The 27,302-nt window shown below is 41.0% G+C and overlaps 1 long non-coding RNA gene across 1 annotated transcript; it reads left to right on the top strand.

Moving 5' to 3' along the window:
• The first annotated feature begins 655 nt into the window (after nucleotides 1-655).
• Nucleotides 656-12,710, top strand: LOC142765787 (uncharacterized). The gene is made up of 4 exons (XR_012884399.1): nucleotides 656-908; nucleotides 4,961-5,141; nucleotides 7,211-7,395; nucleotides 12,537-12,710. It is a non-coding gene; the product is annotated as an uncharacterized LOC142765787 (long non-coding RNA).
• Nucleotides 12,711-27,302: the final 14,592 nt, after the last annotated feature.

Genomic DNA, 27,302 nt, shown 5'->3' with positions numbered 1-27,302 from the left:
GGTGGACTTTCGTGAGAAGTTTTGGGGGCACAGGTGGCATTGATGTGGTCGCTCGCCCGTGTGGGTAAGCAGATGACCCACCAATGTGGCCTTTACTGAGAAGCCTTGGGGACACAGGTGGCACTGGAACGGCCGCTCGCCCGTATGAACCCTCCGGTGTCGTATCATGCGAAAACGCCTATCGGTCTCGTAGTCACAGAAGTCGCAGCGGTGACGGCATCCTTGAAGCATCACATCATCATCATCTATAGTTGCAGGAAGAGAGGAAGACCCAGAAGCTGCACAATGAAAAGCAAATAGCTTACTCAAGTAAAGCTTTTGATTTGCATTAAAAAGTGAGTTTAAATTCTCGTTTTTCACACAGCAGTCCCACTCAACAATTATGAGTGCCAATGTAGTACAGTCGAATCTCATTATAGTGAACCTCAGTATAACGATTTTTTCATATTAACCACTTTTTCAAAAATCTCTCTCTAAATATTCATTGGCTTATTGTAAAAATATTTTACTACTACAAATTTCAGAATACCGAATGGTTCAGAATAACGTATCGAATTTCATCCCCCTTACATTTTCACAAAACTTCAAAATAACAAATAACGATTTTAAACAGTTACGCGTGGCTGTAAAAATAATGCCCAGCTCCATAGTTGCTACTATCATCGTAATCAGAACGCTAGCATATTTTTATATCTTGCCTGCCCTTCTTAAATGTGCGATAGCCCTATCATCACAGGCATCGCCTGGAACTTCTCTTTCGCATCGGGCTTCGCCCCGTCACCCTGGTTTTCATCGAGCAGCTTGACCTGCAAGCTGCTTTCTAGTCTTTTTGTTGGTGGCTGAACGCTCAAGATCAGATCCGGAATCAGCACAAAAGGAATGCGACGACAGTGAAAAATGCTATGTGGGTGAGCTGAAGTTGCCGATAGTTGATACACCCGTGCATGCTGCATTAATGCTCGAACACTATGCACCACGCCTCGACGAAGCATGCACTTAGGCTTTGCTGATGACCAATAAGATCCATACCATTTATCGTGATGAGAAAATGATGACCAGAGTGAAGGGGACGGTGAAACAGTGTGCGTGAACCAAGTTGAAGGATTGGCATTGACTGCTGATGCTTTGCAGTGCATAAAAAGAATGCGCACGCTGAAGATTCGTCTTTCAGCAGCCGAGCTGCCTCTTTCTCAAATAAACATGCATTGGTTTTGTGATATTCCGTATTTGTTTTCTCGCGCTTATTCAAGCATAACACACAGGTAGGCGACTCGCATGTTTGCCTTTACGATTTTTGTGCATATTTTTAATACTTTCACTACAATGACTTTTCAAAATAACAAATTATTTTTAGCAGTCCGTTGAAATTCGTTGTATCGAGCCATAGTTATGAAATTACAGAGATATTAAATGTGTAATATTGACAAATTCTTGAACGAAAAGGCTTTAGGAAGACTTCAGAAACAGGAAATTAAGAGAAAGCACTATGCGACAAGAAAAAAAAGGCGTTTTAGCTTCGTTAATGAGAAACACTGGGACAAGAAAAGCATGCTGATTTGTGCCCTGGCATTTCTCACGGCAAAACGTTTACTCTTTACAGCTTTGCTTGCCGCCGGTCCACTAAAGCACCATAACTTGGTAAATACGTTCCAAGGAAGGGTGTTTCAAATAGATGACTTTACCAAGCGCGTTTGTGTCTCTGGTTTTAGACAAACTTCAGAACCTTGGTAGGTTTTGTCTGATTAGGACACCACTGCCAAGCCTTACGTGATGTGTTTGAGAGTAACGACGATCCTGCAACTCATAATATACATACCTAATGTGGACCAGTTGTGAGTTTACCCAATTACCCAATTGGGTGTGAGTTTACCCAATTTACCCAATTTTCGGGGTGAATACCCGTTTATGATGCATTGTGACTATGTACGCCGACAAGTCAAGATTATAACGACAACATGATACACCGACAAGCTAACGCCACAAGGTGCTGCGCCCCCAAAAGCACATTTATTCTACCCTTTAGATTTGTTTCAGACAGACGTGCGCTTTCATAACGAGGAAGTTAATGAAACACACTTGTACTACTTAAAATAACATGAAATTACTAGATCACAGATTTACAATACCAAAACCATCGCTCCTACTGCAGGAAGACACTTGGTAAGACAGAAAGCATGCAAAACAAAGGTGGAGGTGGTGACGGTTAAATTCTCGTGCACCAATTCACTGTGACAAATTAGATTTCGATGGTGTCAGTTGGGGCCCACAACTCAAACAAAAAGATTGAAATTCATGAAATCACACTGACATTCACATGCTGAAGTTATGGTAACATTAAGTTTCACTTCCTTTATTAATAATTATCCTACAATGATGAAATTAAATACCAAGGATGTATAATATTGACAAGACACAGTAATTCATTATGAAGACATATAGCAATGATTATGCTGCAAATAGTACGTGCAAAAACCTTGCATTAAGCAGAAAACAATCAAGAGGATACAAAAGTTAATAACAGTCATTAAAAAATAAAGAGCTACTAAAAGGCTCTTTTATGATCAAGAGCTCCTAAAAGGCTCTTAAAATAAAGAGCTCCTAAAAGGATCTCTTACCAAACAGTTCAATAGCACTTAGAGAATGAGACATGAAACAAACATTAGGTGAGCTTGAAGTGATAAGACAGTGTTAGTGTGTTCAGAGGATATACATTAACGACAAAATCCTGAAGTAGGATTGGTGACATTTATTTCAATTACAAAGTTAAATGAGATGACCAAGGCTGATTAAAAAAATTGAATGATATGATGACAAATTTCCCGGGGCAAATTAATAATGATCTGATACACGTATAATGAGGTTTCATTTGCAGCGTCTGAACTAATGACACACTTGTAGCTTCCAAGTCTGTGGAATATTGAAAAAGCATGAGGCACACACAAACAGATTCCTAATTAAAGTACAATCACATATTAAATGATGCCCACCTACACAGCTGATAGATCTTTTGGTAGCATAATGGTGCTGCATTTTCGGACTATTCAAGCAAGTCACTCACAAAGGATTTGAAGTTGACAACACAGTGGAATGTCTAACTCGCAAGTTAAAATACACACGTTTTTATTCAGCATCAACGCATTAAGTACTCGTCTGGTCAGCTAAGAACACTGTAACAAGTCATTAATGAACAATGAAATATTCTTGCCATCCTTCACTGCATGCAGGCAGATGGGCAAGGAAAAGTAACGAAGCTATGCTAACACTGAGAGAACGAAACCCTTATTAAAGACATTTCGCATTATTTCAAACTGGAATAAACAGCTTCGGAATAAACTGTCAAGCAAGCTTTTACACAGAAATTTTGTACAGCAGAACTTGCACTGAAATGGTCACTGGCAATGATGCTGACGCAGATGTTTTTTTAGGGTTCCGCTACGTCGATATGTCTTTGGGCATGAAGGGCATTGATATGGCCATTCGCCTTTGTGGGCGCACACATGATACATCAGTGTGGAAGAATGAGAGAAGCTCTGAGGGCACAGGTGGCACTTATGTGGCTTCTTGCCAGTGTGAGTGCAAAGATGATTCTTCAGTGTTGACATGAGAGAGAAGCTTTGAGGGCAAAAGTGGCACTTAAATGGCCGCTTGCCCGTGTGGATGTGCAGGTGTCGGACCAATGTGGCCTTTACTGAGAAGTCTTGGGGACACAGATGGCATTTGAACGGCCGCTCGCCTGTATGGGTCCTCCTGTGTTGTATCATGCGACTAGGCCGGTCGGTCTCGTAGTCACACGAGTCGCACTGGAGACGGCGTCCCTGATGTGGCTTGCCATGATCCGCAGCTGCAGGATGGGAGGTAGACTCCGGTGCTGCACATTTAAAAGAAAATAGCTTACTCAAGTAATGTTTTTCATTGGTAATAAAAGCGAGTTTAGATTCTCTCGAGTTTTACAAGGCAGTCTTACTTGACTATTTTGAATCTCGGTGTAGTGATAAAATCTCGGTGTAGTGATAAAATCTCGGTTTATTTCAAGTCACCCAGGTTTCTCTAATGTCTACATCAGGAGAAGTATACAGGTGGTCTTGAATTTTACTCCTGTTACACTGTGACTAATGCAGCCATAGGTATGGAGGTAGGAAGACGTTAAATGGGTAATGTTCACTGAGCAACTTTAGAAGCAGAAAATTAGGAGAAAGCACTTATCAATAACAACAAAAAAGGGTGTTGTGGCTTCATTGAGAAACATGAAGACATGCAGTGTCCACTGGCATTTCTCACGGAAAAATATTTACTTTTCACAGCTTTACTCACAACCGGTCTACTAATTCACCATCGCTTAGCAGATATGTTTCAAAGGAAATGTTCCAAATACATTACTTTACCGTAGAGATGCATGTTTGTGTCTCTGATTTTAAATAAAACTTGAGCCCCTTGGCAAACTTGGTCGGGAACTCCGACACCGCTGCTAAACCAAACATAAATGTTTTAGACAGTAACCACAAATTTTCAACTCACTATATGCAAAGTATGGGCCAGTGGTGCATAGAGGGATATACCAGATTCTCGCGGCGCATACCGGTTTATGATGCACCGTGGCAATGACATATCACACCGACAAGTCAAGACCACATTGACGACATGACACACCGATAAGCCAAGACCATTATGTGCTTCGGCCCCAAAAGCACACCTAGTCTACCTTCTAAATTTTTTTTTTCATACAGACACATGCAGTTTCATAAAAAGTAAGTTAGTGAAACACACTTGTACTCCTACTAAAAATATGTACTCAACTCAGTCCCCGACACCCTTATCTCGAGGTGCAATATCTTAAGTACCTCGACAACCTTTTACATGTAGAAGCGGATCTCAAAAAGACAGTGCACTAATGGGCACTGCTCAAAAGTACAAATGACTAAATCACAGATTCACAATACTAAAATCATCGCTCTTATTACAGGAAGACACTTGGTAAGACAAAAAAACGTGCAGAAGAAAAGTTGAGGTGGCCACACCACCATGAAGTTCCCATGCACCAGTTCACTATGACATTATAGACCTTGATGCTGTTTGTTGGGGACCTACAGCACAAGCAAAAATATTGAAATCTGTGAAGTTGTACTGACATTCACATGCTGAAGGTTCGGTAACTGTTATCGTCATTTTTTCTTTCAATAATTGTCCTACAATGATGAAATTAAATACTAATTATGTATAATATTCACTAGACACTGTAATTTATTTATTATGGAAACATACAGCAGTGATTATGTTGGCATCGATAGTTACAGAATGCTCGCATGCAAAAGGAAACAATGAAAAAGATTTGTTTAAAATTAATAAGTCAATATGAAATAAAAAAAAAACTCTTGAAAGGCTTACTACAACAGAATATGAAGGCAACAAAGATATCAATAAGAAAAGATAAGTCTTATTATTAACAAGAGAATGTTTCACAGATGAAGGAAAGTCATAGACCCTACAGAAACTTACGTTTTAAGAATAAATGGGTAAACTTTTACCAAACAGTGAAGAGCACTTAAAAAATGAGATATAAGATGTGTTCCTGAAAATTTGCTGCTACCAAAGCAGCTGTTCAGATGAGGAGATGAATAAATATGCTTTAGATAAAGTGCAAGCATATAACCAATTGAAATATTTACTTAGTGCATGTTCAACATAGCACTAAAAGTGAGAAACTGCTGTCGAATGCAGTAAGTGATATATAATGTTATGCCAAAATTATGCTCATGATGAGAAGTGGTCCCTGCTGTTAAAACATCCATGATAGTAATTGAAAAAAAAAAACAAAAAAAAAAAACAGAGGATTTACACGTACAACTTATGCTTCTGTAGACCTTTGAATATAGTAATATGGGGGTGCTTGGATTATTAATTATCTGCTCCCATTCACTCACTTTGCACTGCATTATTAGGAATACCAACAGACTGGACCACCATCATAAACAGCGAAAAAAAAAAAAGAAAGAAAAAACCTTTACAATTAATGAAAAATGTACACAATTAGTGCCCTTGATGCTTCATAGATAACACATGACATTGCACCATAGTAATGCTTTTACCTTGAAACAGTTTACGGCAAAATGAATGGGGCAACAGAGATTAAGATGTTGTCTATGATGAACAGTTCAAAACGATGTTTCTAATACCCTGGCACAAGCATACTGACTAAGGCACAGTTATTCGTGGATGTTTTAGAAAGCTCGATGTATCACAGAACTTCTACAACAACTACTACCAATAAAAAATTCATCAGCACAAGTGCTTCTATTACCAATAATAACAAATAAGCAAATCAAACCTATCAATTCACTTCCAGTACATCATCAGCTGTACCTAAATGCTTATGATTTTGATACGTTTGGTGTAAGCTATGAAACATCATCGGCACACAATATTTACAGAACACAGGAATTTGTTTAGTGAGAAAGTGTACTTGCAGAAGTGATCATGTTGTTAAATGTGGTGAAATGCTTAATGCAACTACTAAGTGCTTATATACAACACTACAATGGAAGAGCTAATTCATAACAATAGACAATAAAGATAGAGCTCCAAAAAACTTAAGTGTACAGAACATAGAGGCTGGTCATGATACATAAAAACTGAGTGCTAGTCATGATAATATCTTATCGCAATTGAACATGACATGATCGAGCACACCAGTTTCAAGATGCAATTTGCAGTTCCCCTTAGTTACCTTAGTGAAAATAAACCGCAGAAAAAAAAAGTATGTTGTATAAGCCAAGAGACGGTAAAAAAAATCTTTGAGCCATTTTGCTCACCGTCAACAATCATTCAATCATAGTTGATATTTAAAATGCAACTGTCCTCTCTCACTATCTAGATTGCCACAAAGCACGCATATGCACTGCTACATAATTCAGCACTACAAAATTGATGGCCTACTTGGAAGTATAATGACACTATGTTATGTCGGTTCCCGTCAGTGAATCGAATAAAGAATGTGGAGTTGATGAAACTGAGCTATACAGTAGCTCTGAAGCACAAATGCACGAGTTTTCATTGACATTATAATGCACAAATTTCACTGGTCAGTGAACAGTGCAAAGGAGCACTAAATACCAAGAGAAGAGTGTTAATAGATATTTCTGCATTCATAACGATGCTCTTGTAACAATAATGAAGCCATGCTATCACCACTAATTGCAAGGCCTTATTGTTCTAGGCAACTCAGCACTGCAACAGAGCTCTGGAACAACGCATGTAAAATATGTGTCTACCAAATATAACTCAAATGGTTCGACTTGCCGTAACTGGAGTCATGAACAGCCCCTGAGGCTTGGCGAGCAAGCACATCTTGTGGACAGCAGACACAGCTATGAGCATCTCAGCCAAACATCATCACGCACGGTAAAAAGGGTTTACAGGTGGAGCGCAAAGTTGCCAATTTCTCAGGCGCCCTCTTCTCATACAGAGGCCTAGGCTATCTTCAAGCTGCCAGTATTCCCTGCTTGACACCAGACATCAGAAAACATGCAAGTGGGTCATAGCCGGCCTAAAGAGAGGGCAGCGTTTGGGTCACATGCACTTCTTGGGTGCTGCACTTCATAGCCTGATAACATTACATTGTGGGCCACACTTGTGCACAGGATTCAGAAGAGAAAGAAATCGCATTTCATTGCATACGCTTAAGTTCATGACAAGCACTCCCGCAGCTTCGTTCCGCCATCCCATTTTTCTCTGTGCAGTTGCTCATCGTGACTAAGGGAGAGAGAAAGCGCTTAGAGCGCGTGACAAAGCTCTAGGACTATGCTCGCTTTTCACTGATCCGAAAAATTTAATGGCAAGCAATTCAAGATGCAATTAACTACAGTACTATAGTCATTTGATGATTGCTTAGAAAAGTGATTCATTGCCCCTTTCGAATGTTCGCTGCTGTTTGTGCTGACGACGCACATGCCTTACAACATGCTGTTTCTGCCTAAACGGTAAATGGAACGAAGGACATTTAAACGGTCACTCGCATGTATGAAAGAGCAGGTGATCTTTCAATGTCGATTTTCTGGGTGTCCAGGTGGAACTTATAATGGTCTTTCACCCGAGTGGGTGCGCAGGTGAACAGCCAGTGCGTAACTTTTTTTTGAAGCTGTCGTGGCATATATGGCACTTGTATAACGTCTCATACGTGTGCGAGCGCAGGTGGGCGTCCAACGTGACCTTCTGCTTGAAGCCCTGTGTGCAACAGTGGCATTAAAACGGCTGCTCGCCTGTGTGAATTCTGACGTGTCGTGTCAAGTGAGATAATCTATTCGTCTCGCAGTCACAGTAGTCACAGCGGTGGTGCAGTCCCCGATGAGACTTCTCAGCATCCACAGTCGCTGGATGAATGAAAGGTCCCGAAGCTGCGCAAAATAAAAGTCAATTCCAATGCTAGGGTTGTAGTTCCACTAAACAATCATGAGTCCCGGCGTAGTAATAATATCTTGGTCAATTTCAAACAACCTCAGGTTTTTCTGAAGTCTAAATGAAGACACAGGTTCAACACAATCCCTTGTACCCTATTGTCTTAGTGCAATATCTAAGTCACTCTTAACATAATCCGAAGTAGAAAAGTGCATCTTAAAAGACAGCACACTAATGTGTGTTAATCAAAAGAACATGAAGTTACTAAATCAGAAATATAAATACTGAAAGCATCGCTCTTACTGCGAAAGATGCATGGTAAGACAGAAATTGTGCCAAAGAAAAATCGAGTAAGAGCCGACATTACAGAAAAACCGATTGAGATTCGTGATGTCACACATTAACACGCAAAAGTTTTAGCGCAAAATAAAAAAATAATCAATTTCCTTCATCTCCTCCTTCATTAATTATCCTGTGATGATGCATTTAAATACCAAGGATGTATAATAGTATCCACAAGACACAGCAATTTATATTGTGAAAACAGACAGCAGTGATTAAATTATTAACGGTGAGGTACAAAGCACTTGCACGCAAAAAGAACACAATGAACAAGATGCAAACATTAAAAGACAGATTTAGTATCACGTCCACAGCAGCCGTACAGACGCTGCCAGTCATTGAAAATGGCTATCCAGCTGCATCCGTACAGCTAATGCAAGCGCGCAACTAAATCTATCAATAGAACATATAAAATAAACAGCGCTTTAAAGGCTTACAAGAGTGGAACAAACAAGCAACACCATCTGAAATGGAAACAAAAATTAACTTATCATTCACTGGAATTTATTTCAAACGAAGTTCCACCATCTATCCATTCATTCACCGAGGAACACAACACACGGATGAAGATTTGGCAACATGAGCCATGAGAAAGAAGGAGGGGATCACAGAGCATTGCTGGCCAAATCAAAGGCCATACGTTAATGACAAAATCCTGAAACAGGACTGGTGGTTTCTATTTCAATTACAAAGTTAAATGGCCAAGGCTGATTGAAAAGATTCCAACATTTATGAGAACCATCAAGGAACTTTAAAAGCTCGCCCATGTATCTGTTCCTCTAAATCTAAAGTTGAAACATACTCGTACATATTGTAGTACTGCTTAATCTCTAGTTCAACAACGTCATAGAAGAATTGATTTAATTGAAGTGCAAAAAAAAAACACTTCGAAAAGAAAAGACTAAAGGCATTGACGCCTGACGAGGTCCTCCCACCTGAAACAACAGTTTCCTCACAACCAATGCTAACAGAAAAGAAACAGACTCAAAAACGCATAAAAGAAGTAGTAGTTCACATACAACTTTAAGTACATACAGAAAGGTAAAATAACATTTTACAGGTGAATATATACCTATCATTGTTGAGATCGAAAGCATTGAACACAAATAGCAAAGAAGCACCATTAAACTGCCTAGGCTGCATTCATGAAGCATATTTCTCTTGTTAGCTAAGTGTCTAAATTCAAAAAAAAAAAAAAAAAATTCTCCATCTTTAAGTCTTGACTTGAAAATTTGGTAAGAACACTAGCAGGAAATATACATTTTGTTGCCACACACTGCCTGAGAGTTCTGCCATAAATGAGAATCTGAGGTCCGCTTTCTCCGCTGCACCTGAAAGCTCAAAATCTACAGCAACAACAGAGTTGCTAGGATTTCTCTCTGCTAGCTCAAGACGATTTCCAGGTATTCAAAATTAAGAAAGGCAGGGAGGTGTCCAAAACCTATGTGCTCAGATCTGTGGTGTTGCAAAACACCCAAATGACTGCGAACTGGCAAGGAAAATTAGTATAAGCGAATTGTACACAAGAACAGTATTAGCAAGCATTTAAGTATGGCACTGACTTCATTTGTGTGGCAGAAGCTTTATATATGCGATTCGATTTCTGCAGACCTTCTAAAGTCATAGTACGATGGTGCTTAAATTTAATATCTGTTCTTTCGTCTCCCTGTACTGTATTATTATGAATACCATGGCTAAACCAGCATCATGAATGAAAAAATAAAAACGTAAAAATTTACAATTATTAAAAATATTGGAAATTAGTGGTTTTAATGCTTCAGAGACAATGCAGAACCACAACCCATTTGCACGTTTTCATCCCAATAACTACGTCTCAATGGAATTTACTCCCAGGATCAGCTACCACAATCACAGACATATCATGTTGGGAGGTTTTTTTACAAAACATGTTTGGCGCTACTTGATTTCTGCTTCCTGTTATATTTATATAGATATATGTGCCATGTCCTTTTTTGTTTTTATTTAGGATTGTTTGCTGTTCATTGCTTGGCTCTTGAACATGTACTACCTGCCTTATCGCTACTGCTATGTTGTTTTTGTTGACGTAGTTGATATATAACATATTTCTGTGCTATTCTGCCAATTTTTGAAGTTTCCTTCTAGCACATATTTATCAAGTGCTGTTGCCCATTTTTAACAAGTAACATGCCCCTCCCCTCTGTAATGTGAAAACCCTGAGGGTAAAACAAATAAATTGCACCCTAGTAATGAATTAACCTTTAAACAATTTATGGCAAAACAAATTGTGCAACGGAGATGAAACTGTCTATGATGCTAGAGTGTTCACGCACCTATGTGCTTCAAAACAGTGCCTCATGTACTGGCACAGTCACATCGACTAAAGCACAGTTTATTATGGAGGTTATGGTGACCCCGCTACTCACCGTAGCGAATGATCACCGCGGGTTCACGCTTAGGTGACGGAGCCACAGGGCCGCGGCTCCGTCACCTACTCGCGTGTAGCGCACCGCTCCGCGCGCGCTCAACTAATAAGGCGTTTAGCGCGGCGCGGAAAAACAGACAGTGTTCCAATACAAAACACACAACACTTTATTGCCTTTGGCGGCACCCCGAGCAACAGTACAACGTCCGCTCCCTGGACGCAGAGAGCAAAGGCTCCCGCACGCGGACGTGGAAACCGCGAGCACTTCGCAGCTAGCTGGCAATGGCGAGCTTTGACACGCCGGTGTCCCTCGCGGCTATGCTGCGCACTCTCACGATGACCACTGGGCCTGGTCGCGAGTGTCAAGGCAAACCTCGTACGCGTAGGCCTACGGCAAGTGCGGCTCGGTGTGGTACGACCACTTCGAGCACTAGGCACCGCTGTGGGCTTAGCGTACGGTACCGAAGCTAGCACCCAAGTAAACACGCCTGCCGAGGTGCCAAAGGACACCCCAGGCAGGCTACAGTCCGGCGATTCCCAAAGGGGACGCGGACGAAGGAAACACGTGCTTACCCGGCGCCGACCACGGCGGAGAGAGAGCTCCCTCACGCGCACATAACAAGTGCTGTTTCCGCATGTGGCGCCATCTATCGCCACGCGCCGTTACCAGAGCAGAAAAAGCAAAAGGGTGTGGCCGTGCGGCGGAATGCCCGCGAAATGGTCGCGGGCGCGCCTCAGATCCTTACAAGGTTTTCGAAATTTACATTGCTAAATGCATTTCTACAACAATTATTACTGACAAAAAAGTCACCAGGGCAAGCGCATTCAATGACTAAATGAGCAAATCAGAGTCATTCACAAGTCATCACTCGACTTCCACCACAACATAAATAATATTGAAATGCTCGTTTCATGTATATTTACAGAGAGCAGTGAAATACCGAAGAAGCATATAATACTGACCAAACAAACTTATTTAGTGTGAGAAAATGTATTTACAGAAGTGTAATCAAATGATTAATTCGCGTAACAAAAGTGTATGCAACATCGCAATAAAAAAGCTCAATCAATAATGATAGGCAACCTATAAATATAGAGCTCCAAAAGAGCTCACATTTACAGAATATATAAATGTAACAAATGTCTGAGCCCAAAATGAAAAAAAAAAAAAAAATGCCAGGCCTGCACAAGGGAAAGCTAGAAAAGTGGCCTTTCAGAGCTTTTTCTAAACACCCATTGGGTAACTGCTGTAAGCAAACTTGCTTAATACCCACAACGGCATTAATAATAATAATTTCTGGGCAGTAGACCAGCATTCGCTATGCTATTTTTTGTCATTCTTCTGAGAAGTGTTGTGTCTGCTAAACGCTTGCAAGAAATTTTGTGCCAATTGTTCATGCAGTGGCTGACGAGGAAGAGGAATTATGCCAGAAGTGGGTATGCACCACAGTTAACAGGTGATGAAAAACAAGCTTTTGTAATGGGTTGGATCATTGGACGACCCCCTTGTCACACTATTCGCATTGTGTGATGTCTCATTGTTCTTTTACTAGTCTAAAATGCTTTATTAATCATATTAACATGATTCCTTTCCCAAGATCAAGCATGCCTAAGGCAAGCTTGCGAACAAGTCCCAAGCACCAGCGTGGCTGAGTGGTAGAATACTAGGCTGTCACGCAGCGGACCCGGGTCCGAGCCACAATGCGCCCTTGGTACTAGGTTTTTTTTTGTACTCAATCATGGTTATGGACATGAAGGGGGGTGGGGGGGGGACAATTATGGCACGTGACCCTGAGTTTTGATTTCATAACAGCTTTCGCTGTAAAACATTGTTATTAACAGAAAACACAGCCAGTAAAAGCACAGGTTTGAAGCGTGAGTCTTAACAAGAATATTTATTCAAGAAGCACAGGTTTGAAGTGTGAGTCTTAACAAGAATATTTATTCAAGAAGCACAGGTTTGAAGTGCGAGTCTTAACAAGAATATTTATTCAAGAAGTGATATAACAACATTCCAATGAGTTCTTTAAGAGAAAAGGACATTTCTTAATGCCTAAATTATTGAACAGGATTAAATGTACAATGAAACATGTATTTTATCTGCGCACACTGTCAATGTTCCTAAAAAAATTGGAAAGTGTGTTTAGCTTCCACGTTATTCACAAGGCGTCCACAATGTTGCTCATTACAACCATACAACATTTCTGCAAGTAACTACTTTGAATATTTAGAACCACAAGCCATCGCACATTCCTTTTTCTTTACATGTAAACGTATCATCTCAAGGAATGTTAAATATCAACAAAACATGTTAGTTAGTTATCCAGGAATAGGTATTTAAAGTAATTTGAATGCACACAATAGTACTTAAGAGGGACAGTTAATAAGTAATCAATATTATTTGAAACACCATCACAAGGTAGTATCACATAATCATCGACTCTATGGTCTGCCACAAGCTCACTAAAAGGAACATCCTAGAGGCATTCATTTGATAGTGGTCGCTGTCTTACTATAATAGAACATCTTGTCCTGTGGTGCTGCATCATTTTTCTGAAGCCACATTAAAGTTCAACAAATAAGAACAGATGAGAAGTCACCGCTCAGCCCAAAAAGGCGAAGCACCGATGGTAGGAGCAACACATCAGAGTTACGCATAAAGTAAGGCTGGCCGTTTCATAGGCACTATGCTTGCATGAGCAAACACAAACGCTCGATGACCGCAAATACTGGCTTTCAGAATGTCGACATGACAAACAACATTAACAGAGGTGAGGAAACGTTGTCACTCACTGCTTTGAGATGAGGGACACTAAAGACAACAACAGTTTTCCTTGTATTAGTAAATTACCAAAACCCTAAAAGTAAAATACCAAAAACCCCGTGCTTGCCGTGAGAAGCATCTTGGTAAGAAAGAAAATGCATGATAATAAAATGCAGGTGGTGACACCACTTCGAAGTTTTTGCATCAGTCACCATGCTTTCATCGATTTCAATGACATCTACAAAGGCCTATGCAGTTCCTAAATGGCAAATATTAAGTGCATCATCTTCTGAGGCCAGAAACATGACAAATTTTAGAAAAATTTGTTGAGCCAATGTGGACAAATAACACAAGAGGAGAAAAAAAAGCCCTTTGAAATTTGTGTCATCACCATCAGCCACAAGAAACTTATATATAAGTTCTGACGCTAATCTTCTCATTCAATAATAAATGAATGGTGGTGAAATTAATTATAATGTTTTTAGAGCACAATTCATCACTCTAAACTAACTTATTTTTTCACTTTACGGTTCCTTTATGATACAACAGAGGTCCAGGTGAGTTGGCTGAGCGAGCACACACTACATGAGTAGCAATCTTGGCTAGCTTAGTCTTTGCAAATGACGTATTACGGTACATATGACTGGTTGTTTTTTAACACTCCAGAGCGCTTCGGCGACACACATCACGTGTGGCTGATCAATATTGAGCACTCCGACTATGTGAAGGTGGTTCTTTCAGAGCACCTTACTCCAGCTCAGAGCGATCTGAAACACTGACCTTGAAGCACGACCTAGATCTGATCACATGACTCCCGCGCCTAGCCTGTTTGCAACAGAAGAAGCCGGGACGTGTTTCCTCTTCTGGCCTCTGATTGCTCTGGAAAGTGGCCGCACGTTCGGTCTGACACGCACTGCCTGGCTCGGATCAAGAGAGAGCATCGCATTGTTGTAATACGAGTGAGAGCTTGGTGGCGCCCAGTCAAATTACCGTTTTGCCCTCTTTTAGTGAAAATTACTTAGTAAATGAAATGCAGTAAATTCATGCTTCCTCTGCAACCTTCTTCTATGTCGTGTGCCTACACTCTCCTCCTCTAAGCAGGACAGACTGTTGGGCTGATTGGCTATCCACGAACACTGAAAGCCGAAGTGCTAAAACTGACTGGCACAAAAGAAAGAGCGGACACAACACAGGCGCTACCTCTGTGTCCGCTCTTCCTTTGGTGCTTAACAGTTTTAGCCCTTCTTTCAGTAGCCTCCTCTCAGTTTGGCATAGCTGCACTCATAGCCTTGATTCATTCCGACGACGCACTTCCATATATTCCCGTTCCCTCACTCCACCTTACCCCACTCAGATGCATGATGGCAGCATGCTCTCTTGCATTGCTGCTAATTAAGATCCCACAGTGTAATGAGGGCTGTGCATGCTAACATCTTTCCCCATTGAACGATTCGAACCACCACACCAATGTCGAGATTTTTTTTTTTTTTTTTGCAGAGTGTTCATAGTTATTTTCTGGAAAAACTAAGTGCAAAACCAACACATGCATAAGCAGAGAGACACAGGAAAAGCTATGCACCATTTTGCTCAGCATCAAGCTTTATTAAACTATGGCTGGTATTTACTGCAGGCATGGACCACATGAATGCATAGTTTACTGATTTTACCAATTTAGCTCTTAATTTTCATATAATGAACAGCACCAGCTGGTGCCTTGATTGGTGGAATTATCGCACACTGTTTAAAGTCAGTTCATGTGAATGAACTCATCAAAAGATTTGGAGTCTACAATAGGGGTATGGTTGCACATAAGTACAAATGCATTTGTTTTACAGAGTTTATCACACATGAAATATTCTACAAGTCAATGAAGAACACTGTAAATAAGTACTAAAGAAAAGTAATAGAAATATGCCATTATGTATTACTGAATTCATAAGAATGCTCTTTTGACAATAACAGAGCTACGTTGTCACTACTAAACTCACCACTGCACAGTTATGTATTAAGTGTTCAAGAACTTTGTTGTCATTAATTCTATCAGCACAGGGTAATTCTTACAAGAGGAAGTTAAAGAGAAAGCATGATTTTTAATTTTGCGCCATACCTTCAGAATATGTGATTTCACGAACCTTGAAGTCTTTTAGCTTATTTTGGTCATAGTAGCCTAATGAAATCTTGATTGATTAATGTGTGGGGTTTAACGTCCCAAAACCACTATATGATTATGAGAAACGCCGTAGTGGAGGGCTCCGGAAATTTCAACCACCTGGGGTTCTTTAACGTGCACCCAAATCTGAGCACACGGGCCTACAACACTCCCGCCTCCAACGGAAATGCAGCCGCCGCAGCCGGGATATGAAGCCTAATGAAATTTTAATACAGTGTGAAAAATTCTTACCAATAAACGCTAATGCAGGCCCTAGCAGCTTTGTTCAAAATCCTTGACATCATGGTGAGCGGTTGCAACACATTCAAAGTGGTGTTGCCACTTGTATTTTCTTCCCACGTGTTTTATCACTTATCAAATGTCGTCTCACGGTGAAGCTTTCGGGTATTGTGAAACGGTAATTCACTTATACAAGAACAATTGGTTTTCTCTTCAGAGTCTCTTATATTACTCTACAAAACTCAGGGCAGTGTGGCCATGCCACACTGCCCTGAAGCAATCAGTCTAATGGACCTTCACCAAATAGCGAACACATCTGAATAGTCACTGTTCTTTATGCTGACAACGCATGTGGTTCAGGACATGCTGTTTTCGCCTGAATGCCTGCAAGCATAAAGGGCATTTATGTGGTCGCTCGCCCGTGTGGGTGAGCAGGTGATTATCCAACGTGGATTTTACCGAAAAGCCTTGGGCACACAGGTGGCATTTGTACGGTTTTTCCCCTGTGTGGGTGCGCAGGTGAACTCCCAGTGTGTAACTTTTTTTGAAGCCGTGGTGGCATATGCAGCACTTATACGGCCTCTCACCCGTGTGCGAGCGCAGGTGGGCGTCCAACGCGACTTTCTGTGTGAAGCCCTGCGGGCACAAATGGCATTTAAACGGTCGCTCGCTAGTGTGGACCCTCAGGTGCCTCGTCAGGTGAGAAATCTTATCTGTTTCGTAGCCGCAGGAGCAGCAGCGGTGGCGGCGTACTTGATGAGACTTCTCAGCTGCACAAAGAAAACACAGCGACCTAACTCAAGAATCGTTTTTCACTTTGATAAAAAATCATATTAAAGGGACATTAAAGAACAAAACACTTTTTCGCTTAATAGTAAAGCCCAATTTCACAATCCCGAAAACACCACTCTTACTGTGACACATTTGATAAGTGAGATAACGCACGAAAAGAACCTGCAGTTGGAGACAGCATCTCGAAATTCCTGCACCAAACACTGTGACGCCATCAATTTTTGAAGGCGTCTACTGGGTACTGTGTAGCTTCTAAGTGATAAAAATGAGGTACTTTGTAGTCTGTGGGTACCATAGACTTAACATACAAAGTCTCCGAAAACTTTATCGAGCCAATGTCGCTAAAGTACGAAAAGTACATTATGAAATTTTATACGCCCAACGAGGAGATTACAGTGTGAAATTTGAAAATAAAACTTAAGCCTTGATTTCCTTTGCTAATAATGAACTTATGACAGTGAAACTTGCTACATTAGAGTTCTCAGAGTGGAGTTTATAAATCTGAAACAACTCGCTGTTTTCCTTTAGTGCCCCTTTAAATTCTCCATGGCAATACCGCGTTAAGGTTATGAGTCGCACCGTAGTGGCAAGATTTGGGTTAATCTTGAACTACGTACACACTATGTTCTCAATAAACGGAACCTGAAGGGACTAGCAAAATGTTTAACAAGAGTTCCGTTTACTGAGAGATGAACAAGATGAAAATGAAAGTAATGTACAACAACAATCGGAAGAGAGCAGCACTTCTAGGTAATAGTGCACTTAGGTTATGTTTAGGATAGTAACGGCAAACCTGTAACTTTACAATGCCTAGTATTTACATTAGCTGAGAAATAGTACTCTGGGTTCTAGTGAATACCAGCTAACATGACTGTCCTTCACAAATAACGGGCAAAGGTGCCGTGGTTTTGTGGGTTAATTGCCATAACTTTACTAGGTTGTAACGAGGTATGGTGTTTTTTTAAAAATGTACATGGTCGTCCACGTATGAGGTGAGCGCTTAATTAGTATACAAGACCTCATAGAACGCAATGTTTAGTATGTAATTCCAAGAATTATTACTGTATTTATCGACACCCGGAGAAGATGTCACACACTTCATGAAGTAGAATGAACATTCCAGTTTCACCAGCTTAATTACTAATGAGGTGTTGACGTGGGCGACTCTGCAAATAAGCAAGACTGCACAGGTGGGTCTGTGTTTTACCTTTACAGGTCCAACGCAGCCCCTGTGCCTAAAGTTATAAAATGCCAAAGATATTAAGTGATACTACAGTTGACTGAACGTAATGGCAATTTCAGAAACAGGTTGTTATATTCGCTTGGTATACACATATGCGACTCAGAATCGAAAGGCAAGCTATTTGGCACTGGTTTGCACTTACCTATCAAAACCGTTATCACAACAGCGACAGCAAGGAACACAAACGAGTGCTTGGTCCTCTAGCAATCACACACATGTGGTTGCTCAAGGACGAACTTACCGAAACACACTGTTACTCAACAAATTGAAGGTACCGTATTGCCCTCCACAGCATTGCTACAATGTCTCAATATTTTTTTTAACATCCTTCAATACATATAAACATGCCTTGAGCAGCATATAATACATTAATGTACGGCACTCTGGACAACAATTTTAACAGCATTAAATGTGACCATGTCAAGAAAAGCATAAAATAGTATTTTTTTAGTTACAACAATTGGAAATAAAAGTTACGTCCGAGTAATTTTTTTCACTTATTCACTAGTATTAAATAATGCTTGCAATATATGAAACCTTCAAGAACGATCAAATTTATTTGGATGGTGAATCTAAACAACAGAGTAACTATAAAGAGGTTCCATAAAGTGAGCATTCTAAAACCTAGAGAGTACAAATACAAAAGAATACACACAAAAAGATGAAATATTCTGTATAAAGCAAAGCATGGAAGGCATCGTTTGCAAAGTGGCAAAGTCTTTTTGAAGTAAAACTGTTAACAAGAAGCAACATGAGATATTCATTGAAAAGCAGAATTTGGCTGTTCATGATATAATCTCATCCAACAATGTCTTCAGCGTCGTTCAGCATTGGTGAAATGAACCTAAAGAGAGAAGAGAAAAGATATTACCAACAACAAATAAAATCTAAATTATCCATCACGTAAATCTCTACCACACGGAAACCAGTAATATTGAGCTGGCTGTGCTACTTCAATCAACATTTAATCAGTTTATTGCATGTAAAATACATAGAATTGTTGGTTATTACTGTACAGGTAGGAACCCCAAAGCCCATTGAAGGGCAGTTGCAGGGGTCTGTTTTTAACAATAGCAGCTTGCTGAGGTACAGGGAAAATATTTAATAAATACAAGTATAAATGGAGTACAAGAAATACATACAATAGCAATTAATAAAAATACATATCAATACGACAAATCAGAATCATATTTATGAATTCAAGTATAACTGTTATAGTTTTGTAGATGATCGCGAACAGTTTATACAGATGAAATGATGTGGATGCTGTGATGGTATGAGGTAACGTGTTCCAGATTTGTGATGCAATATAACAAAATGAGTGTGGTCCGCAATTAGTCCTTATATGGGGTGTGCATAAGGGTGTAGTTAAGTTAGAGCGTAATAAATATGTGGTCGTTTGATATGTCAGTGCTACTGACGAGCACTGAACAACGTTATGCAGAAGTTGGTAGGCAAGTAATAATACACGATAGCTCACACAAACTGTGATGGGTTGTATGTTTAGTAGTCTATAAGCATATGAAGTTGAGTTTTGGTATGAAAAGAAGGGCACGTACTGCAATGTTCTGCGCTATGAGGGGTTTCAGTGTTGTTGGGTAGGTTAATCTACAAATTACGGCAGCATATGTGGTGTGAATGTATGAAAGAATGGTATAATGTCACCATTGTCTTTATTGGGAAAAGGTAGCATGCCTTGTATAATATTGGTATTTTTCTGTACATTTTAAGTGTCATCTCATGTGCATGAGTGTGCCACAAAAGCTTAATTAGTGTTTTATGGTGATTACTAGATTTACAAGTGTTTTCTCAATAAAAATCAGTAAAACATTGACCGGTGTATTACATTCACCCTAACATTGCATGTTTAACATATATTTTTCCTGTAACCAGATAATACAATTGACAATGTATTAATATCAATAATTATAGGGATTTAATGAAAGACACTGTAGTGAATAGCTCCACAAAATTTTGACCCCCTGGGGTTCTTTATCAAGCTGCTAAATTTAAGCGCATGGGCTTGAAAAGATTTTCGCCTCCATGAAAAATGCGGCGACCACCGCCGGGATTTGATGCTACGACCTGCAAGTCAGAAGCCGAGTGCCTTAGCCAACAGACCTCCATGGCAGGGTAATCGACAGTGTGAAACTACATGTTACGATGCTGGTGTGGCATTCCTCATGTACATTTGTTTAGTTGGAGTGACCTCACTTTCACGAATTTAGCTTTGTCATCGTTCATGCACAAGATCTCTTAACATTACAAAATGCATAGAGATATCATGTAAGATGAAAAAAAAAAATACATGGCTTAGTTTCATACTGCTGTCCCTGCATATGCTTTCAGAGAAAGCCGAGTACTGCCATGCACCATGCCGTACTAGAAAGCCAACATGTATGATTGCGATGCTGACTTGTTTGCTGTAGTGCTTTTAAAACAGCAGTCAGTTGTACTTTGATTATGCTGGAACCTAGAGTGACCCATGAAACGAGCTATTGCATTTTAGGCTATCCAGACTTTGACAACCTATGACTGTCTCTCCTCGTGGTACCACGCATGCGGGGCTACATGTTTTCACTGGGCACAAAGCAGTCCAATAGTCTTAGCTTTCCCACTGACAGTTTACACTGTCACAACATGTTAGTCTGTAATCATTATTTAATGGCAAAGTATGCCATTACATGATCAAGATAGCAAAATACAGCCAAGAAAACTTAATGGCTGTCTGTGTGCTGTACGATCCATCCTGCAGTTCTTGAATGCAATTGGTTAAAATGATTGCCAGTAGCAGCACTCACAGTCCGTGGGAATTGCATGCACTCATGCTTTTTCTCCCTTTTTTTTTACCCCATCAATATTATTCCTGATTGTGTGCATGGATGCTTGCCTTATTATTGATACAACATCAATTTCTAGTGTTGCTTAGTTATGGTTAACATTCACTTTGGTGCACATTCCTGCAACAGCCAAAGGTAACTTGGAAATAATGTTAAAGCTATATTTTTGCAGTGGTGCTTGGATGTCACTATAGTTCTTATAGCCTGTTTGAATGATGACATAAGTGCTTCATACCTCAGCAATTATTTGCAAAGCTAAATGAATGTTCCTACATCATCCACATTTCAAGCAAATTGTAAAATATGCCAGCATTCAGCCACATTCACATCTTGGCATTGGTGTGGTCTCCTATGTGTAAGCATGATGAGGCTAAGGGCTTTACAGTTTTTTAAAGCATTCTGGCCACTCAGCAATAGGCACTTCAACTCTGTCACATCTACAGATCACAGTGAGAGACAGCGAGACGTAGGCAATGGCAGAGGAGAAAATGAAATATTGGTTGGACTTTAACTTATTGAAATTTACACGACAAATAATGATGTTTTAAATGCTCGCAAGCCCATTAAAGCTACGACAAGGACTCAGCTTTTCCGAAATTTCCATAAAACCGGGATTACCTAAACGCTGTGCAGCGTGCAAGACAGCTTCTTCTGAGTGGATTCTCGCTACAGCATAAATTTTTATAAAAAATGCAAACAGTGCGCTCTTTATAAGCCCAACTTTTATCGCAGAGCAATAAGAAGAACCCCATCTTCATGTCTCGTACGCAATTAATCCACCTTAGTGCTTGCAATTTGCTGTTCACAAAATAACCTTGAAGAGCAGCTGCAGCTTAATTCACTATAGTTCTGATGACAGCTTCCTAATGGCATCTGAGGAAGTTAGGAGGTTTTTTTGGCATATAACAACACAACTATGAAGGAACAGCACACAAATACCATAAGAACTTTTCAAATGTACAAGGTTACAGAATCAAATCTTCACTTCTTGAAAAGAAAACATTTTGGCACAGTGTTCCAAAATAAGCACACATGCCCCGAACACAGAGAAAAAACAAAAAAACACATTCATAATTGCTTCAGAAACGAAATGTGTCAAATGTACATAACTGATTTATAAGACACCCTATATACAATTTAGGAAATAAAAATGAAGTAAAATGCTGTTCTACGCAAGGGTTAGTAACTGATCCTGATTAGACTTGACAAAGATATTTAGTTCTGCAGCCTGCAATGTTCTATTTCTATACAAAAATGCTGAACGAAAGTTGGAGGCCAGCACTGTCTCTTGGAAGAAAAGAGAAAAAGGGACCCGCCAATGGAAGTCAAATGGAATAGCAAATGGAAGTCCACCCGTTGGCAAGAACAAACACCATGTGTGTCGGGCATACACACCCGACACACAATTTCCTACTCACAAAGGCCCATCAACACATGAAAAAATTCCAAGAGGCGCTAACGCATCTCTGTGACTAGCTTCATTAACTCGAAAGCACTTGGCTATATTATATTCACTTCAAAGTTTTCTATGGGTATGATCCAAGCTACAATTGTGTTGAAAACCTCAGAAAAGCAGAAAACATAACAACAAGGTTACTAAAGAAGGGAAAGTCTTGTTCCCCTTTTTTCTGATCAACATATTAAAAAATGCACCACAACCTCATGCACAGTTTCATTGGTGACAAATTGATGTACAGTAGACTAGGTAAATGAAATTGCTTCTTAAATGGGAACAAGTGCCTCTGACAAAACTGGTTTCATTTCTGCACCTTTGTTCATGTTCAAGTAAATAAAACTTACGTTAAATAAGACATTTTCCTAGCCCCTTCAGTGTCATTTTAATGAGAGTCTACTGTATTGCCACACATGAGTACCGTCAAAATATGTCAACAATGAAAGATGCTGAAGAGTGGGGTCTCTAATTCTCACAACCTGAGCCCTAGCTTTATTGACTTGTTTTTATTGAGTTATTGCGATGAGGTAGTTGTGTTAAAAGGGTATTGACATAGAATTTTGCAGCCAAGATAGCCCATGAAACTGATTTCTGTGAATATGTGAAAATCATCTACAAAATATCAATAGCAAATATAGCTTGAAAGGTATTGCACAGCAATATTAAAGCTTGAATTTTGGAGGTATTGACACCATCAAAAGAGACACCACCTGTCAATAAAACGAGTTATGATGACGTCATAGCCTCAATTTTTTTTCTGTCACGTTTGTTCCGGCAGTAGATACTTCTCAGTATCTGCTCGCTAGAGCGGGGTGCACGCATTGCAAGTTTTGTTTGGCGACACTGCTGTCCTATTTTCTATTCAAGAGGACTTCTTGATGCAGACCATTCCAAAGGGCGGCACAGTTTTATGTGCCGACGCGGTCGAGAGCTACACACGTACGCTAGGTGGCGATAGTTGCACCCGACATCTTGACGTTTTTCCAGCTCTATCAAACCGACACTGAAATTGGTCGGTAATGAGAAGAGTGAAAGTAAACTACTACAAAAACTAGTACAAAGTTCAGTACTCCCGGCTTCAGCCCAATAATACTCTTGACATTAAGGCCTGCAGCCTACTTCACATGTCAAATCCAAGTGTGAGCGACTAGTTGGTGACGTTTTAAACACATGTTTTCAAGTAGTGAGGTAGTTTCCATACGTTTCTGCTGGGTCCCAAGCATAGGTTGACAAACTGACTTGACAGTCGACTTACTAGAACTCAAATCGCGTCACGAGTCTGAGTGAGTCGAAGTGAGCAATATTTTGGCGAGATTGAGTTCCAGCGAGTCCGGTTGAAAATTTTTGTGAGTGTGAGTCCGAACGAGTTAGTCTCAAGAATATTTCGGCGAGCCTGAGTGAGTCCAAAGTGCAAGGAATATTTCTGGAACTAGTTCTACTTTTCTTTTTTTGCCAACCTATAGCCGCAAGCCATGTTGGGCTACTTGGCAACGAAAAAGCAGATGCACGTAAAATCTATGTGTGGGCCATTAGTTGGCGACATTCTAAACCATGTTTTTAACTAGAAAGGTAGTTTCTGTCAGTTTCTTCAGAGTTCCAAGCCATGTTCGGATAGCTGGTAACTAAAATTAAGAATAATTAACCTCTTTAGCAGCACACAAAAACGCTTACACAAATGAAAATTTCCCTGAAAGACAGCCAGAGTGCAATTCGTCTAAGACTGTTTAGCAAAATGGCAAACGGAAATCCACCCGTTGGCAAGAACACCAACTCCACAATGGGCATACACACCCAACACACAACTTTCTACTCACAAATAAAGGCCCATCAACACATGAAAAAATCCCAAGAGGTGCTAACACTTATCCACAACGTTAATGTATGCCCAGATATTGCATCGAAGAGATAAAAACAGTTAAGAAAGATCATACAAACACCTTTACACGAGGCTTGTTAAATAAGCTTAAAAACTGCATCATTTCACTTTTCATAACCTAGCAAACAGGTCGTGAGTATCAGCATATCGTCGTGATATCAGCAGGCACACATTATCAAAAGGCAGATTTTTTTCGCTTCTGGGCGAAGACCTGAACTGTGCCGCAAGGAAAGCAGAAGCCAACGCTGCTTTTTTGCTCGCAAAGACGCCAGCGACACCGGAATTTCTGCGAAACGAGCTTTCGTTGCACTTGTGACGCCGTGTACCGCGAAGGCCACCGCAACGTCTAGCAAACTACTTTAGGGGTGACCACTCAACTAAGATTATGCTGTAGATTTACAAGAAGGTTTACCGCATCATTTCTAAGCCAATATGCGACACGGCCACAAACGTTTATAGATACTATAAACGTCGGTGAGAGCCCACAACATGCGCACATGTTTCAGCATCAGCGAGCAAAGGGAGAGACATGTCCATAAAGCCAATGGCACGGAGGAAGGAAAGGTAGGAACGGCCCTGACTAGAGTGTACTAAAATAAGTTTTAGTACACTCTAGCCCTGACGTCACTCGTTGTGAAGCCGCGGTAAAGCCGGAAGTCGGCCATATTTACTGGGCGAATTCTCCTCTTTTCTTTACATCCGAATGTAAAGCAGAAAGCACGACTCTCTTCGTCTCGGAAAGCACGTGAGCTGTGCAGCGCGCGTGTCGTGACGATCCCAAACTAATGGAACGGGACTCAACACTGGGCCAGCGCGACACCTTCGGCGAAATCATTTCGTCCAAGTATTAACAGCGAGTAACAGCTTACCGACAACGAAGCAAGTACAAGAGAACGCACGCTAGATGCACTGACAACGGCGAGTGTTTTCACGTCATTAATTCAGCAACTGCACAGACAACACGATCGGTCGTGCGCCTTCAACGGTTGCATTCCGCCACGCGGCCGATGCAGCGTCCGGTCACTGTGTCCGTGTTCCGCGTGAAACTCACCGGCGTCAGCATTCTGCGACCGTGGTGACTTTGAGCACGGTGCAAGTGACAGTCGAACGCGGTTGCTGTTACGTTGAGATTACATGCAATGCTGGGGGAGAGTATACGAAGCGGAAAAGAAAAGGTGTTTCAATAGGCACATGCAAGTTGTTACTGTACACACACAACACGAAACTAGTTTGTGCACCCGCCGCCATTGTGCCCAGTAAACATCATCAACGCCGCCATTGTGCCCAGTAAACATGCCACCATGATGTCATTTTCTCCACACTATTCACGAAGCGCCGGTTCCAGTACACTCTAGCGCCGGCTGGGCACGTTTTCCTCCCACGGAGGAAGGAAAGGTGCTTTCCTCCATTCTTCGTTTACCTTTCCTTCCTCCGTGGCCACACCACAGAACACATGTGACCTGCCACACCGTGTCCATGCAGCTCCTCCTAGTTTTAGGTGGCTTTAATCGGTGGTACACCACAGAACACCTACGCAACCGTTGGCCGTCGCCACGGGCCCACAGAACACCTACACGGGCCGTCGCGAACTTTGAAATGAGGATAATGATGGCAATAGGCTGCTGCTCACCTAGAGCCAGCTGGAGCAAAAACAATTATAAAAAACTGATAACGCAGCACTTGTTTGAGAAAACTATTTTCTAAAAAAACAAGTTGTTTTTTATGTGTAGCAGTACGCAAAGATGTAGTATTTGATCATTTTGAAATTGAAACTTGGCCCCGACGAGGGCCCCCCTATAAGTGCAATAGCGTGAGTGCCAAGAGAGGTTAGTAGATCCACTCTAGGTGTTTGAAGCAGAAACGCGCCGCGGTTGATTTTTTCGCTCCCTACAGGTGATTACTTGAACTTGAGAGTTTCCGGGTGCACAGTTACAGTAACCGTACACTGTAGTCTGTATCCGTGGCCAATGGAAATAAAAATCGGACGCGATAATGGCGCCGTCTGCATTCCGGTGAGAGTTGTACAAAGATTGAAAAACTACTATTATACTGACAACTGAAAAAGTTTTTATTATATTCTGCACCCAGCGAAGTAACAACTGAGACGCTGCCCTGCCGCGGTGGTCTAGTGGTTAAGGTACTCGGCTGCTGACCCGGGCCGCAGCTCGAGGGATCAGATCCCGGCTACAGTGTACTAGAAGGGGGCAGTGGAGTGAACGAGGCGGCCACGCCGCATCTTGGCTGATTCTCCGGCGGGTGACAGTAGCGGCGGCGCTGTTGTCCCATGGTACTGAAGATCTCAAACGTCTGCGTTGGGAGCGCGCGCGCCGTAGCCTGTGAAAGCGTGTAATTGCTCGTATTTAGCGCGTTTAATGCATTTGTGAGCCTTTGTAAGTGGAGTCGCCTGCTACGCGCCATGGTGCACAAGTGAATATGCAGGCGCGCTGAAATTGCGTCGATACATTCACTGTTTCAAGAACCTGCCGACGCAAAAAAAAAAAAAAAAAAAAGTCAATCGGGATTTGCACGGATCCGTCTAGCTTCTCACTCAAGCAGCGCTTTTAGCTGCGTTACACCATAAGTGGCTACTGGCAAACTACAAAGAGAGGAGAAATATCAAAACTGTGATTTAATCGTACGCTCGTTTGCTCGGCAGTCTCTACGATATGCGGAGCGCAGTGTTTCTCACATGAGCCTACATACACTCAATTCTTTCACGTGAAACCCGAGTATAAGTAACGTTGTTACAACATTTATATCGGTGATGACTCAGTTTTATCATGCCAGTTTTGCAGAAGATAATAATTATTG

The sequence above is a fragment of the Rhipicephalus microplus genome, chromosome 6 (genome assembly GCF_043290135.1).
Source record: "Rhipicephalus microplus isolate Deutch F79 chromosome 6, USDA_Rmic, whole genome shotgun sequence".
Classification (NCBI taxonomy): Eukaryota; Metazoa; Arthropoda; class Arachnida; order Ixodida; family Ixodidae; genus Rhipicephalus; species Rhipicephalus microplus.
Note: the sequence above shows the minus strand (reverse complement) of the source record. Positions and strands in the feature narration are given on the sequence as shown.